General features: G+C 42.8%; 1 protein-coding gene and 1 long non-coding RNA gene across 2 annotated transcripts in view; one reads left to right on the forward strand and one right to left on the reverse strand.

Moving 5' to 3' along the window:
- Positions 1 to 15,424, reverse strand: part of REEP2 (receptor accessory protein 2) — a 69,949-nt gene that overhangs the window by 10,204 nt on the left and 44,321 nt on the right. The window lies entirely within an intron of this gene.
- Positions 3,252 to 6,272, forward strand: LOC120370314. The gene is made up of 3 exons (XR_005583701.1): positions 3,252 to 3,315; positions 3,499 to 3,536; positions 5,505 to 6,272. It is a non-coding gene; the product is annotated as an uncharacterized LOC120370314 (long non-coding RNA).

The raw sequence follows: 15,424 nt of genomic DNA on the forward strand, positions 1-15,424 counted from the left end.
TTTAGAAAAACCTTTCATACAGTGTTTTAATTTTGCAAGATTTTAATTAAATGGCTTGGATATGATACTGTCATGTGGAAAAAGGCCCATAAACGACAGATGATTAAACACAGTAAAGTGTTGTAAGGAGGGACTCATATAGTGAGACACAACTGGGATCAAAGATAGGTCCAGATTTTCTTTATATATTCATTAGTGAGCTGTGATTTAAATTCACAGCTGATACTAAAACGGGATGAGTTGCATATGCTGTTGCATGCAAGCACAAACCAAAAAGGATCTAGGTACAGATCCTACTCCCATTGAACTCAATGACTAAACTCCCGTTGGCTTCAGGGACACAGAATCAGGGCAGTAGGGAACTTAGGGGGATACGGGGAAGTAATAGAAAAGTAAGATACAATTTGAAAAGTTTACATTAATAGTTCTTGGCAAAATTATCTAACCATGATATTCAATGCTAGAAGACAGTGATGGCAACACAGCTAGGAACAGTGAACAATTAGAACCATTAGATCTGAGTTTACAATGTGATATGGCAGAAAAAAGCTGAGCTGCATATGCAGACCTTCACATCATGCAACAGTGAGTGGACAGTCCCTCTCTTTAAAAATCTCAGGTGAGACCACACCTACAATGCTGCATTCATTGGTGGATGCCTCTGTAGAAGAAAGACTGCAAAGAACAAAGAATGATTTATGAGGCGAGATGATGAGAGCTAAGTATGTACAGTTTAGCTAAGCACCATCCTATCAGTCTACAAGTATCTGAAGGATGTGAACCGCAAAGGAGGAAGACTCGTTTAGATGGAATAACGAATGATGGGTCTGAAATTGGAGTTGAGTGAATAGCTCATATTGAATAATTTAGTCAACTTTTGCCTCCATGTCTGTTCATAATTGCTCAGCACAGATCAGGACTTTACTCATTATTCACTGACAAAAAAGCTTTAACACATAATTAAGGCTGACTGGTGGTATCTTGTGCCCTTCCAGAATGTTGAGTTGCGCAAACCCCAAGCTTCTGAAAACCAGGACACACGTGTTTTGGTATTTCAAATTTAACTCTGTATTTCCTGGTCTTTAGAAGTTTAAGGTGCACATCAATGCAACCTTAACTCAGTCCTCCTTGAACAATGCACACTATGCTCATAACATACTTAAACTCTGCCTTTGCAGTTAGTGCAGAACCCTCAGGGAACAGAGCACATGATCTACACCTCCCCTACACTCACACATGTAGCCTACTCCACCTGCTAAATTTTACAACCCTTCAATAGAACAGGTATGTTAACAACAAGAAGGTCAGGGAAAGCGTGGCACCCTTACTGAAAGGGGCAGGCAACCTAGTGACAGATGATGTGGAAAAAGCTGAAGTACTCGATGCTTTTTTCGTCTTGGTCTTCACAGACAAGGTCAGCTCCCAGACTGCTGCACTGGGCAACACAGTATGGGGAGGAGATGAGTAGCCTCAGTGGTGAAAGAACAGGTTAAAGACTATTTAGAAAAGCTGGACATGCACAAGTCCAAGGGTCCAGATCTAATGCATCCAAGGCTGCTGAGGGAGTTGGCTGATTTGATTGCAGAGCCACTGGCCATTATCTTTGAAAATTCGTGGCGATCGGGGGAGGTCCCAGATGATTGAAAAAAGGTAAATATAATGCCCCTATTTTAAAAAGGGAAGAAAGAGAACCAGGAGACCTACAGACCAGTCAGCCTCACTTCAGTCCCCAGCAAAATCATGGAGCAGGTCCTCAAGGAATCCATGTTGAAGCACTTGGAGGAGAGGAAGGTGATCAGGAACAGTCAACATAGATTCACCAAGGGCAAGTCATGCCTGATCAACCTGATTGCCTTCTATGATGAGATAACTGGCTCTGTCGATATGGGGAAACCAGTGGATGTGATACATCTTGACTTTAGCAAAGCTTTTGATACGGTCTCCCACAGTATTCTTGCCAGCAACTTAAAGTATGGATTGGATGAATGGACTATAAGGTGGATAGAAAGCTGGCTAGATTGTCGGGCTCTATGGGTAGTGATCAACGGCTCGGTGTCTAGTTGGCACCCGGTATCAAGCGGAGTGCCCCAGGGATTGGTCCTGGGGCCAGTTTTTTTCAACATCTTTATTAATGATCTGGATGATGGGATGAATTGCACCCTCAGCAAGTTTGCAGATGACACTAAACTGGGGGGAGAGGTAGATACACTGGAGGGTAGAGATGGGGTCCAGTGTGACCTAGACTGGGATTGGGCCAAAAGAAATCGGATGAGGTTCAACAAGGACAAGTGCAGAGTCCTACACTTAGGAAGGAAGAATCCCATGCACCGCTACAGGCTAGGGACTGACTGGCTGAGCAGCAGTTCTGCAGAAAAGGATCTAGGGATTAACATAGACGAGAAGTTGGATATGAGACAGGAGTGTGCACTTTTTCTCAGTGGTGGCAGATGACAGAACAAGCAGCAATGGTCTCAAGTTGTAGTGGGGGAGGTCTAGGTTGGATATTAGGAAACACTATTTCACTAGATGACGCACTGGAATGTGTTACCTAGGGAGGTGGTGGAATCTCCATCCTTAGAGATTTTTAAGGCCTGCCTTGACAAAGCCCTGATGGAATGATTTAGTTGGTGGTGGTCCTTCTTTGAGCAGGGGATTGGACTAGATGACCTTGGGAGGTCTATTCCAACCCTAATATTCTCACCTCTGCTATAATTTGAATTAGACTGGAAATAAGAGATACCTTTTTTAATAGTGAGAGTAATTAACCACTGGAACTATCTACCAAGAGTTGTGGTGGAGGTGGATTCTCCATCACTGACCATTTTTAAATCAAGATTGGATATTTTGCTAAAAGATCTGCTCTAGGAATTAAATTTGGGAAAGTTCTCTGGCCTGTGCTATACAGGAGGTCAGACTCGATGATCACAATGGTCCCTTCTGGTCTTGGAATCTATGAATAACATTTTCTACCCACTCTCAGCTTGTCCCATTATTGTGCTGAGAGCCAGAAATTCTCTACAAGTTCTGGCTCTGGAGCTAGTTCACCCTCTGAAAATAATCTGAATAGAGTTGGTAGATTTGTTTTCCTTACATCATTGCTCAACTTTATGGTAAATATTTTCTGTCTGAATTAAGGTTGTAACTGCCTTCCCTGAAAACTCTGAGTATGAGCAGAGCTCACAGGGTCTCTTCACTGTGATGACAGAAGCTCCATAGCAACAGCAGGTTTGCTGCTTGCATTCCCTCAAGGACTACGTTGCTTCTGCACTGCCTATCAGGAAAAGGGATTCAAAATTGAACCTATAAATATCACAGGTATTTAGTTTGCTTTGTAAAGAGCTTGCTTCAGTTAACTGTCTGGAGTTTTAATTAAAAAGAATGCTGCATGTTTATCTATAACCATTGCTGCTTTAATATCTCAGCTATCAGTTAAGAGATGTGGAGACAGCATTTCTTTGGTTTTAAGCAGATAGGGATGCTGCTCTCATTCATTTACAGTCCAATATGTGAACATCTACAAGAGCTGATTGGACATTGTAAGCAGACATTCCTTGAACTGTTACTCCATTTCCTCTGCTGAATCCACGTTCATTATTATGTAACCAGGGACTGAATGTGCTCTCCCCTACCAGCTAGTGATGAGTTGGGGAGGAGGAAAGGTTTCAGCACCAGACAGTATTTACATAAACACACCCACTCTGCCTAGGTATCCAGCAAACAGAGCTGTGTTGCCAAAGTGACCAGTCCCTCATTCCAAGCAGTTCTTCCTTACATCATACCATCTACAGTGCTTTTTTCAAAATTAGTTTGCAGTAGGCTGCACTGTATATATAAAAGAGTAAACACAAGCAAATCAGCAGTGACTGGATAATACAGGTCCTACAGCCAGAGGCTGGTATGTGCAATGGCATGATTCATGGAAGTTTTAGAACTATTAACTAGACATTGGTGTGCAATTGGCCCCCGGCTCCTGTTGTGACAGGTACATTAGTGCCACCTAGCTCATTAGTTCTAATCTATAGCCACACAGGCGGTCTTTGAGATTAATTAAAGCTCTGCTGCAGAGAAGCAGCATGCTCCTATAGAGAAGGCCCAGACCAGTGCCCTAAGTAGCCTGAGTTCTATTCCCAGGTCTGCCACTGATCTGCTTTGTGACTTTGGACAAGTCATGTCACTTTACCTGTGTCTGTTTTCCCCTCTAAATTTTGTCTTGTCTATTTAGTTTGTAAACTCTTTCAACTTTACCTAGCTACATAAAAGCTATTTTAAAGGTCTTCTTGATGCTAGAAAGAGAATGGACAGGTTCTGCCAGAGGCAGTGTTAGCCCATTGGTGACCATAAGCAGGAATATTTTTGGCCTCCCCCAACACACACACGACACATACTAATAAACCAAGCCCCCTCCCCCCCCCTTGAGCTGCTATGGGCCCTAAGCAATTACTTAGTGTGTTTATGCCTAGCACTGGCACTGGGTTCTGCACCCACTCCAGCTAGTAGAGAAGAACCAAGTGACTCTTAGAGAAAGCAGGTATTTATACCCTCAGTCAATGGAAAGTTGGGCTCAAGTGAATTACACATGCCTCCCCACCACTGCCAACTACTGCTCAAAAGGATTATACAGCCACATGACTAGACATGTGATTCAAACAGAAGACTCTGTTAAGGCTACATCACAAGCTAAAATAGTCATTTTATTGATCTTCAGGGCTTCCCTTCATTGCAGTATTAGTACAAGGTATAACTTGAGTGTTGCACCAACCTATTTCCTGTCCACATACAAAAATCTCAAGCTCAAGCAGTGCTTTAAAACTTCAGCTAGTTGGCACATCAGGGTGTATGGTATGAAGGTTGAGTTAGTAATGTACTAAGGATGCAGCTACAACTCAAGTTACCATAACTCATCAAGATCCATTCTGACCCAATCCCAGGTGCAGATAGCTGCAAACCTGTTGGTAGTTAGAACTTCAGATAGATAGTAACATTTTGAGGAACAGCATATTTCCCAGGCCCTTATCTGTAGGTCACCAACCTGCTCCACTTGTAGATGTGCTGCTTTTTCATTAGATATTTGAAAACCTCTGAGGCATACACAGTTGGCTTGGCACCCAGGGTTTGGAACAAAATCTCCCGTTGCCATTCTGGAACCTCTAAGATTTTAATGTCCTAAAAAAAAATGTGGAAAACCTGAAGGTATAGAGAAGGCTTATGTAGTAAACCATTGTACCCCCTTTCCCCCACAGTCCCCCAAAAAGGCCAAGGAGCTCTGCAATTCGTTTTAAAAATTTTTAACTTACCATTGTTCGTGCAACCCTTTTACTGTGATTAACTGGGTTTTGTCCATAGAGTTTCTGGGTGATGAGGCATTGCTCTCAGAATACACTGAAGCCCACTTTTACAAAGTATAATTTTTTGGCATTGCAATCCCACAAGAGTTGCCTGGGGATGCACTGAGCCTTTTGTGAAAGAACCAAAGCAATAATGCATTGTTTGGTGTCTGCTTTTAGACCCTTCAAGCTCTGCTGGTCCTTCCACCTCAGCAACGTGGGCATATTTCAGCAGGTCCCTGGGATTCAGAACTGTGATAGTGCAAGCATTTCTGTAATGAACTTATGATGGACACTCTGGAGAGGGCAAACAAGCAGATACAGTACCAGAGAGAGAAGGCATCACGGCAAGTGGAAAGGCAGACAGGTTGGAGTGTGAGAGGACATTTCAGTGCCTGAGGAGAGGCTTGCATCGCAATTTCTGGAGTAAGAATATCAGCTGAGGGAAGAAGATAGCCTCTCAAACAGGTCTTTCTCCTGGGCTCTATTTACACTTATGGCCACCAGCATACAGACTCCTGATGCACCCACACAGTGGCCTAAGTCCCCTCCACAATTCCACCTTCTGCAGACCAGGAACACTAGATAATTCCATAGTTGGGTGGCCAATGCAATCACGAATTAACAGCAGGTGGACAGAGCAAATCTACCCAGTGCAGTCTTCCACCTGCCTGCAGGCACCCTCCCCGCACCAGCATACTTCCACTCCCATGCAGACTCCTGCCCCCATGAAGAGCTCTACTCTTCTGCAGCAGCACAAAATCCATGCTAAACATGGAGGGAAGAGAAAAGGAAAACAGGGAGGGGGGCAAGAGACATGCAGCAGAAGGGGGTTTATTGTTTTGAACTGGTTTAACTGTTTGCACTTTTAGTAAAAGGTTTTGGTGTTGGTTTATTACTAGTGTTTTGGTGTGCTGATGGCTGCCTGTCAATGGTTTATTATTGTGCTTTTACAATATAATATTCAAAAATAAAGGTTTTTATTTTATTAAGAAATTTCATTGCTATCCCTGCATCATATCATAGAATGTGTATGTCAAATAATAAAGGTAAATGCATGATAAGGGACACCTAGGAAGTGGCATGCAGACATTTTCTCAATACATTTATCTACATCAAGCCCCACTGCAAATCCACAGCTCTTGCCACTCCTGACACCCCCCATTTCATGGCAGTCATGGCATTAAAAACTACAATGCTTAGCAACCCCTCCCCCCTGCACATTTCATTGCGTGATGTGACAGTGTGACCAGATGCATCCCTGTATTCAGGCTCTATACACCACTGTAATAATCTCTGTATAAAATATGCCTTGTGAGGTATCATTTGAAAATTAATAACTTGCTGGTCAATTATATCATGACAAAATCTGTATAGCAACATTATATGTAAATATACAAATTCCCCCTGACTGAGCTTGGTGGCACATGTTCCAACTCACCGAGCCCCGATTAGACTCAAGCAAGACTGCTGAAGCAGGTCCTAAACAAAGGAATAAGTGTTTATCTCAATTTACATATACATTGTAAACAAGGTCCTCAGACAGCGAGAGAGGGAAGACAGGAGACAAGGAAAAATCTGCATTTCAGCAAACAGAGGTGAGAAAAAAAAGCGTGCATCCCCTTCCACCACCAGACACCTTGTTGGCTTCTTTACTGTTTGGATTAACTTTAACTAGACAGTAACTCTCAGGAAAATGCATTTCCAAGGGTAACTGAACTATAAAAGTGAGGGGCAAAAACACCTCAAGTTCTCTCTCCTTATCATCTCTCTCCGTCACCTAAGACAACAAAAGAAACAACATTTGGACTTTGGGAGCAGACTCTGGCCTGAGAATTTGGTCAGCAATATTACTGGAAACCTGTGATAAGAATTTCACCTTGAACCATGTCTAGTTTAAGTTTAGAAAGTATTTTCTCTCTATTTGTCTTGTAACCATTTCTGATGTAAATGCCTTATACTCTCAGGCACTTAAAATCTCTAATTATATAAATTTGTATTATTTAATTAAAACTAATCCAGTGTAGTGAATTGTTTGAATAACTTCATTTAAGGTAGCAGACTGTTGTAGGGTTAGCCACTTGAGGGGCAATAGACCTAATATATCTGGACTGTCCAGGAGAGGGCCAGGAATTGCACACCACAGGTTTTTGGAAGAAAATCTGGGATTGGGAGTGTGTTGAGGTCACACTGCACGTAGTAACAAAGGCAACTGGAAGCCGGTGTGGTTGGTGTTTGCTAACAGGTTGCTAGGGTGAAAGCTGCTGAACCAGGGCTGTGACCATACACAGGCACTCAGGGGGTGACCTGCCTGCTGTTTGTGAGGAGCCCAGATTGGAAATTACAGCAGCAAAGCATTGTGAGGCACCCCGGGTTGCAGAGCAGGACTGACAGCTCCTCGCTGGCCTGTGTTGCACCCTGGAATGTCAGACAGTACCTCTTACTGTAAAGTTTGTACAAGCACATTCATAAACCTACTATTCTCAATCTTTCATTGTTTCATGCAAGACCATAATGTAGGAACATGAAGCATCCCTGATTTATCATACCTGGGTCCATCCTTCCCTGGCTGTGATGGGGGCACTTCATAGAATCATAGAATACTTTCCGGTTAAGTGTACCAGTTCATGAATCTGTTACTGCCATAGGTCCATTCAGGGGCAAATGGCTCACCTTTAGCTTCACAGACTATGAAGAGGACAGCAAGCCACAATAATACAGATACCATTGATGACACAGGCATCCAAACGTGTCTGCAAACAGCGCTAGTAGGATTTCAGGCTGCCAAATACATATCCAACCACATTCTACACCTCCTGAGAGTATAATTGAACCTTCTTTTGCCAGGCCCTCTGAGATTAAGATATGGTTTCATAAGCCAAGGCAAAAGGGGGCATCTGGGGTCCTCCAGGAAAACAGCAGGGATAGCAGCACATTAACTCCATTTATGACAATATCATTTGGTGGGAATAGTGTTCCAGACTGTTGATGAATGTTGACTCCTGATAGAACACCCTTGCATCATAAACTTTTCTAGTGTACCTCACTTTGACATACATACATCAGCCTCAAGGGCCTGCACAATGATAGAGTTGTACCCTCTGAGTTTTATGTACTCATGTGCTGCTTGAGGAGAGCACACTATGGGCACATTAGTCCCACCAATGGCCCCAGCCCAATTTGGAAACCCCATTCTTTCAAAACCAAGAAGTTATTCCAAAACCTCTGCAATCACTTTACCCATGGTTGACTTTCCATTGCCTACCTGGTTAGTAATGGACATTTAACAATCTGTGGTAACCAGTTTCCTGGCTGTAATAGCAACCCATTTCTGGAACAGTATGGCTACCCTCATGTGTGTGTCAGGACACTAGAGGGTCAGATCAAGCTGCTCACAAAGCTCAAGACAAGTAGCTTTCTTCATGCAAAAGTTCTGGACTCACTGCTGATCATACCAGGTCTGCATGATAATGTAATCCCACCAGTCTGTGCTTGTGGCCCTGTTCCAAAAGCGCTGGTCTACATAGGGGCCATCAGCAGCTATGCGGAGTCACGAACAGTATCAGCCAATTTGTTTCTTCCATGTCTCTATCATCCTCATCCTCCTTCATCAGGTATCTATGGTAGGTCAGAAACTGTCACCAGAATCTCCACCAGCATCTCATGAAGACTCTGCCTGTTTGCTGAAACAGGAGAGAAGGTGCAAGCAAGAGAAGCTCTTCAAATGGTGACTCCTCCATGTTGCTGGCTCCAGGTGCCAGGAGCATGCAGTCCCAAAAGACAGCTCAGCTGGATCTGTTAGGAACTTGGTGGGCTGCAACAATTTCCTGTAACACGCAATGTGGACAGCAAAGTTTTCCCACACTGTACCAGGAACCAGGGACTAGAGCAGCCAGAGCTCGGGAGGTCACTAGGAAGCCTGGGATATGGCGGTTTGGCTCAGGTCTGTGTAATGCAATGTGGATGCTGGGGCCCCAGGTTTGAAGCCCCTGTCCAGAAGTTCTAAACCTAGGGTCACTGTGCAGTGTGGACACTCAAGCCTTGGCTTGAGGGCCACAGACTTGACTCCCTCTAACCCTGGACTTACATTGCAGTGTAGACAAACCTTGAGTGTAGTTTCGCATTGCAGCTGCTCCCACTCATGCTAAGTTAGCTAGTAACTTGAGCTAGCAGTTGAAATGAAGACAAAGTTGCATGCTTGCATGTGTGTGACAGGAGGCACTGGCATACAATAGAAGAAGGGTTCCTTGTGTCCCCAAACCTGTATAAGGGTGGGCACAGTCTGAGAAAAAGTAAGGACTTCAGGATTTGGCTCATAGTTAACACACGTGTTCTCCCACCCACATGCTCACACTGACATATGAACTTGCCCTCTGTGCACAGAAGAACAGACGCAGGCAAACATATCTGCTCTGCACACACAGAGGCATGCTAGGAACACAAGCAACACAGACATACAGTATGGCGCATGTCCTACACACAAACTCAACCTCCATGTTACAATATGCTACACAGACACACTCTTTATGGAAAAGTTCTATAAAAATTAATAGCAAAGGATATAATTTCTATAAGATTTTTCAACCAATCTATGGAATTCTATAGCAGGAATATAGAACTTTCTTAAATTCTACAGGGCTGTTTAAATTCTGTAGGTTTGAGTTCAATTTCGATAGCAATCTATTTAATTTTCATACGTTTTTGCTAATTTAATCTTACCTTGTATGCTCACAGTTCTGTGACACAAATCAGTCACACACAGAGAGATATACACATTAGGGCTGTTAATCACATCGTTAAACAACAATAGAATACCATTTATTTAAATTTAAATATTTTGGATTGTTTTCTACATTTTCAAAAATATATTGATTTTAGTTACAACACAGAATACAAAGTGTACAGTGCTCACTTTAAATTTATTTTTGATTACAAGTATTTGCACTGTAAAAAAAGTAATATTTTTCAGTTAATCTAATACAAGTACTGCAGTGCAATCTCTTTAACATGAAAGTTGAACTTACAAATGTAGAATTATGTACAAAAAAACCTGCATTCAAAATAAAACAATGTAAAATTTTAGAGCCTGCAAGTCCACTCAGTCCTATTTCTTGTTCAGCCAATCGCTCAGACGAACAAGTTTGTTTACTATCAGAGGGGTAGCCGTGTTAGTCTGGATCTGTAAAATCCTGTAGCACCTTATAGACTAACAGACGTTTTGCAGCATGAGCTTTCGTGGGTGAATACCCACTTCTTTGGATGCAAGTTTATTTACGTTTGCAGGAGATAATACTGCCCGCTTCTTGTTTACAATGTCACCTGAAAGTGAGAACAGGCATGCTCATGACACTGTTGTAGATGGCATTGCAAGATATTTATGTGAGGTGTGCTAAAGATTCATATGTCCCTTCATACTTCAACCATCATTCCAGAAAATATGCATCCATGCTGATGACAGGTTCTGCTCAATAACAATGCAAAGCAGTGAGGACCGATGCATGTTAATTTTCATTATTTGAGTCAGATGCCACCAGCAGAAGGTTGATTTTCTTTTTTGGTGGCTTGGGTTCTGTAGTCTCTGCATTGGAATGTTGCTGTTTTAAGACTTCTGGAAGCATGCTCCACACCTCGTCCCTCTCAGATTTTGGAAGGCACTTCAGATTCTTAAACCTTGGGTTGAGGACTTTAGAAATCACACATTGGTACCTTCTTTGCGTTTTGTCAAATCTGCTGTGAAATTGTTCTTAAAATGAACAACATGTGCTGGGTCATCATTCGAGACTGCTATAACATGAAATATATGGCAGAATGTGGGTAAAACAGAGCAGGGAACATACAATTCTCCCCCAAGGAATTCAATCACAAATGCAATTAATGCATTTTTTTTTAAATGAGCATCATCAGCATGGAAGCATGCTCTCTGGAATGGTGGCTGAAGCATGAAGGGGCATAAGAATGTTTAGCATATCTGGCACGTAAATACCTTGCAATGCCGGCTACAAAAGTGCCATGCAAATGCCTGTTCTCAGTTTTTGGTGACATTGTAAACAATAAGAAGGCGGCATTATCTCCTGTAAATGTAAACAAACTTTTTTGTCTTAGCGACTGGCTGAACAAGAAGTAGAACTGAGTGGACTTGTAGGCTTTGAAGTTTTACATTGTTTTGTTTTTGAGTGCAGTTATGTAACAAAAGAAAAATCTACATTTGTAAACTGCACTTTCAGGACAAAGATTGCACTACAATACTTGTATGAGGTGAATTGAAAAATACTATTTCTTTTGTTTATCATTTTTACACTGCAAATATTTGTAACAAAAAAATACACTTTCATTTCAATTACAACACAGAATACAACATATATGAAAATATAGAAAAACATCCAAAATATTTAATAAATATCAATTGGTATTCTATGGTTTAACAGTGCAATTAAAACTGCAATTAAATTTTGTAATCATGATTAATTTTTTTTAGTTAATCGCATGAGTTAACTGCAATTAATCGACACCCCTAATATACATAGAAAAAAGTGAAACACCAAAGACATCTACAGAGGCACGTAAACACACACAAAAATACTTGTTTCCATGTGCATTTGGGCATACGTTTGTGTGCCATACCATGCACCCACAGACGCATAGACTCAAAACACACAGACATTTCCCCTCAGCCTCTCACTTCTCATCTTTGAGGTGGCTGTTACTGCAGTGGCAAACCTGCCCCCTTAGTGAGGATACCTGTGGAGGCAGAGGGCTGGAAATCTGATAACAACATTGGCACAAAGCACTGACAGCAAGGGGGAAGAAGAGAATGTGTTTCCACCTACACAAGAAACTCCCCAGGGGCAGCAGGTGCACTGGACCTTGCTCCATCTTAATGGGGCCAGTCACACTGTGATGGAGGGAAACGGTTGGAGAGTTCTCCCTTCTGCCCCTGTTCCCTCCAGTCACCCTATCCTCTCTTTCTCCCTGCCATCCCTACACAGCAGATATTTTAGCAATTTGGCTGGGTATTGGAGTCCTTTCTGCAGGACTGCAGTTAGTTTCTGACCAGTTTAATATTTCATAGTTAGGTGTGCTAATCAGCTAGTGCTTTTGCACTCACAAAGACCCAGGTATTCAGACTGATCTCTGGTTTTAAACCCATGATTTGCACATACAAATAAATACAAACTTAATTTACACTCAGTTATTTGCAGGTGCAATTTAGATCACTTACGTGTATAAAAGTGATGTTGCTTGGCCCTACAAGCAGAGGTCCACTTAAGGAAGGCTAGGCTAAAAATCTCACTCCAAGTTTTTTTTTTGTTTACATGTCTCATTGGTAGCGCTGCCCATTCCACCCTATAAGAAGAACTTCTACAATGGTTTGGACATGTGTTGTGAATCTAAACCCTTGAATAACAGCCTGAAAACAGACAACTATCTATTAAGGAAACAAGGCCTATGCCAGTGAGCAGACTTTAGGGATTTTTTTTTAACTCTAATCCTCAGTTTTCAAACTACAGGAAGTAGCTCCTTTTTATATTTCAGATTTTTATCTGAAGCTGCCAGATCTTTGTAATGGAGGAAAATGAAGGACGGTAGAAGAATATGAACAGAAGGAAAGTAACAAAGGAAATCTATATATGGAGCTATTCAGCCTAGACACGTACTTTATATGGGTGGCGAGTATAATAGCACTGCTGTGACCAACAGACCCCTGGCTGGGGGGGGAGTTTTTGATTTATTATGCCCATGCAGGTTCTGGGGCAGCTGAGAAGGTAGTATGTGCTATTCACCTTCCCAGGTTCATCAGTAATCTCCCTCAACTCCAGAGAGATTAATGATCAACCCAGGAAGCTGATTAGCAAATACTGTCCCCTTAGCCACCCCAAAACCTGCATGACACATATCAAAAGCGTTGTGAAGAGACGCTTTTCCCCGGGGCGGCTTGGGTCTGGGGAGGGAAGGGGAGGCGCGCTGAACTGGGGTTCCTCCGGGCAGGTGGGGGTTGGGGGGCTCAGGGCTTTGCCTGGCCCAGGGCTCCTCTGTCCAAGGGGGGGGGTGTCTCGTGTCTTCAGCCACGGAGGGGGCAGGGGGTCTCAGGGCTCTGGCCGCAGGGGAGGAGGGGGAGGGAGGAAGGGGCTAGCCTTCCCGAAGGGGAGCTCCACCCGCTGCCCATGAAAACCACCAATTAGAGTAGACTCAGATTGAGAAGAAGGCAAGAACAGTTAGCACCCTAGCCAGCAAATGAGAGGCAAGCACTGTCAAGAGAAAACAGAGAGAACAAATCAGCAAGATATTCTGATACAAGACTCAGCAGTGAAGAATAGCTCTGCCTGCAAACCATAACCCAGTTCTAATGCCACATGTAGATTTAAGTGCAAACATTTGTTTGATAGGTGAATGGGAAGAGGAAACAGAAAACAGAGGTAATAGCTTTTAACAGCATATTACAAAAATGGCATCAGCAGGCACACCTCCGTTATGATGACGACAACATTGTGTGTGTAGTGGTGCCCCACTATGTCTAGTTGCTCTGTCATGTGCTGGAACAATCTACATCCAGGAGGGACTGATTTGCAAACACAGGAGTAATACAAGCTTCAACTAAAACAATCCTTGGGTTTCATCTCCTTGTCCTATAGGGACAGACATACCGTTCAGCAAGTTGATAAAGCCTAAGTAAATGTAATATAACCAAAGACGCAATCTTAGATAGTCTGTAACCCCCATTGTATGGATTGTGTTATGTTCCCAGAGTACACACAGAGAAATTAGATTTAAAAAACCCCAAATACTCTTGCTGGAAGGTTGCGATGTAACACTTCTATTTCTTAGAATTCAGACCACGACCACCACACAAGAACCCACAGACAGAGAAAATTGGGAGCTCTCTAATGCAGTAAGGCACAACTCATCCAACTTTGCTTTAAGATGGCTCTTTTCAGACTGACTCTGGTTGCACTTTTTGCTTCAGAGCTCCCTTGGCTTGCAAACATGACCAGGAACACCCTTTCCCCCACCAAAACAGAACCACCAAAAACATTTTTTTTTAAAGTTATAGCTTGCAATTCCAACACAATTCTCAATACATTACAAATTGCATTTACAGATTCAGATTCATACTCCTCATGCAGGGGTATGACTCTGGGACTGCTGCTTCTTGCAGAAACAAAGTCACAATAACTGAGAATTAACAATAGAGGCTCTGCTGCCACCCAGTGGAATAGAGGAGTCTGTGTAGCACAGCAGCACTTTCCTGTTTTCTCTTAAAGCATCAGCCGCCAGAAAATCAATGGGTCCTTTGGAATATCAGGGCTAAAGCGAAAAGCTGAGGAGCAGGACATTGCAGAGATAGTAAACATTTTATTTTAATGACTCTGCACCACAGAGGATGTTGGGAGAGAAACCAACTATTTCCAGGTAATAGAGTGAGTGCAGTACAAGACTGAGGTGTCAAAAGAAGTAGTCCTGGACTATAATGACAAATTAAATAGTAACAAGTCACCAGGCCCATATAGAATCATAGAATTCGAGATCAGAAGGGACCATTATGATCATCTAGTTTGACCTCCTGCAAGATGCAGGCCACATAAGCCGATCCACCCACTCCTTAAGCAAGCGACCCCTGCCCCATGCTTCGGAGGAAGGCGAAAAACCTCCAGGGCCACTGCCAATCTACCCTGGAGGAAAATTCCTTCCTGACCCCAAATATGGCGGTCAGCTGAACCCCGAGCATGCGGGCAAGACTCTCCAGCCATACCCTCTGGAAAAAGGCTAACAATATCCTATCATTGACCCATTGTACTAATTACCAGTGTGGCACTTAATTGACCTATTGACTAAGCCCATTATCCTATCATACCATCTCCTCCATAAACTTATCTAGCTTAATCTTAAAGTCATGGAGGTCCTTTGCCCCCACTGTTTCCTTCGGTAGGCTGTTCCAGAATTGCACTCCTCTGATGGTTAGAAACCTTCGTCTAATTTCAAGCCTAAATTTCCTGACTGACAATTTATATCCGTTTGTCCTCGTGTCCACATTAGCACTGAGCTGAAATAATTCCTCTCCTTCCCTGGTGTTTATCCCTCTGATATATTTAAAGAGTGCAATC

The sequence above is a fragment of the Mauremys reevesii genome, linkage group 8, assembly GCF_016161935.1.
Source record: "Mauremys reevesii isolate NIE-2019 linkage group 8, ASM1616193v1, whole genome shotgun sequence".
NCBI lineage: Eukaryota > Metazoa > Chordata > Testudines > Geoemydidae > Mauremys > Mauremys reevesii.